The sequence below is a fragment of the Castor canadensis genome, chromosome X (genome assembly GCF_047511655.1).
Source record: "Castor canadensis chromosome X, mCasCan1.hap1v2, whole genome shotgun sequence".
Lineage (NCBI taxonomy): Eukaryota > Metazoa > Chordata > Mammalia > Rodentia > Castoridae > Castor > Castor canadensis.
The window spans coordinates 129444615-129446746 of record NC_133405.1 but is presented as its reverse complement, the minus strand read 5'-3'; the positions used below and the strand labels follow the sequence as shown (position 1 = coordinate 129446746).

Genomic DNA, 2132 nt, shown 5'->3' with positions numbered 1-2132 from the left:
ACCCCGCCCCGGAGGCTGGACGAGGGAGGAGTCGGGGCTGCGGCGAGCAGAGGGGCGGGCTGGGCGACGTGCGCGAAGCAGCTCACCGGTAGCCAACGGCACCAGAGGCAGCCCTGGTGCCGCGTAGTCTCAGGAAGCCGATTGGCTACGTCTCCACCAAGAGGAGTGATGCGAACCGGAAGGTGGGCCACGTGACCCGGAAGCGGCGTTTGCCGCGGCCGGCGCGCCTGCGTACTTGTGCCCATGCCGCTCGAACGCGCGCGGGCTGCTGCTCTGGCTCTTTAAATGGCAGGAGGATGGGTTCCGCGGCGCCCTTAGGTGACCCGGTGGCGCAGGGCAGGGAAGGTCCGGACCGCAGAGAGCCAAGTTCTATCCCCGATGGGTCTCCGTGCCCCTAAAAGGGTGGGACAGGGAAGTGTGACGGTCGGTGGTAATGGTAGCAGGAGAGAGGGTGTTCTACAACTCTGGGGAAAACAAGTCAGCTCTTACGTGGGGCTCGTGCATGCTTTCAACCGGAGGCCTTTCCTTCCCAACGCACTGCTACAGCTCTAGCCCCAGATCCCTCTCGCCCCAAGAGTGTCTTTCCTGGGCTTTCCTCTCCCGTCCTCAATGCTGCGGACAGATGAGTTAACTGTTCTCGGCCGAAAAGCCCGGGCAGCATTTCGTCTTCGAGATTCCGCTTCCTTCACTCGGTGTCGCCCCCACCAGCCGCCTGGATTGCAGTTTAGCCTTGCCGAAGACTTGCTCTGCCTGGCATGTCCTTCCTCTCAAGTGTCATATCTATGAAGCCTCACCCTAAAGCCCTGTAAGAATGAATCTTTCACCCACATGCCCCTTAGCTTCTATTTAGCACATCTTGGATTTTTCTTGCACCCTAACCTAGTTTTCCTGCCTGATAATGTAACACAACTGATAAGCGTGAGTTGGTTAATTAAGACTATAAAATGATAGATTTGTTGAGTCCTAATGCTAACCTGGTGCTGGACACGTAATGGATGTTCATATTTTGTTTTTGAATGATAGAATGGAAGAATCGTCTAGATGAACTCATCTTTTATCGATTAGGGGAGAAGAGCCCCACGGGATTAGGTGACCTTGTTTGAATAGCCTTGGGTTTCCCATGTCAAATGCTTGTTCGTACTAAGGAAGCTAGAAAATTGCTTTTGTTGAGCCTTGCCCCGCTTTGCAGAGGTTGCTAAACATAGTCGCCAGAATTTTTTAATGACCCAAGTATAAAACATGCTGAAATTTTCATGAAGCTAAATTCACTCGATTTAAAGGAATCCTTTTTTAGAAATTATGTTCATTTTTGTGTTACAGTGTCTATAAAACTAAGGTAATATGATAGAAACTTGAGGGCATTTTTAATGCCCCCTTATTTAGCAAAATGAAAAACGCACTACTATGCAGCTTGGAAAGTTTCCTACTAACATGTATGATTAATGTATACCAGCATATTAAAGAAGTGGTTCACGGAAAGCACAGAGTTGGCTTTCTATACTTTTTTTAGGACCCTGCCTCAATTTTTCTCATTTCTGCCCAAATATGCCCCCAAAGATCTTGCCAAACCAGATACCATTATAGTTCTAATACAACACAATGAAAACTCGCCCTTTGATTCCAAATGCTGCCTCCTCTTTTTCTGTACAAAACAAAGCTTCTGAGATAGCCACCTCCAAGTTTAAAGTTATTGGATGTGCTCCTGATGTTGGGCTGTGGCTCGGAAAATGAGAACAGGAGACTTGCTGATGACATACTGGCAGTCTCATCTCTGTGTTCCTAGCCAAAAAACGGGGCGGGGGAGAGGGGGGCAGAGAGAGGAAGGAATTATGGGAAAAATAATTAGCTGCTGAAAGCAGCTATTACATAATCTTGGCTGCTTATTAATTTAGCAGAAGGAATGGCTTATTACGTTCTAATAGCAACAGCACAACTGCAAACAACCTAGCAATTAACAGTGCAGGGCCCATTATTTTGTTAATATGTTCTCTTCTTTTGGCAAGTGTATGAGAACAAAATTTATAGAAGCAGATGGTCTTTTTCAGTAGATTTATAGATGGTTTATTCACCAGTCTTGGTATTAAGTGCTAATTGTGCATTCACTGTGAAAGACAAAAAGAAACATGGTTGCC

At 47.4% G+C, this 2132-nt stretch overlaps 1 long non-coding RNA gene across 2 annotated transcripts in view; it reads left to right on the top strand.

Moving 5' to 3' along the window:
• LOC141419873 (uncharacterized) overlaps positions 1-2132 on the top strand; it is a 236557-nt gene that overhangs the window by 413 nt on the left and 234012 nt on the right. The window lies entirely within an intron of this gene.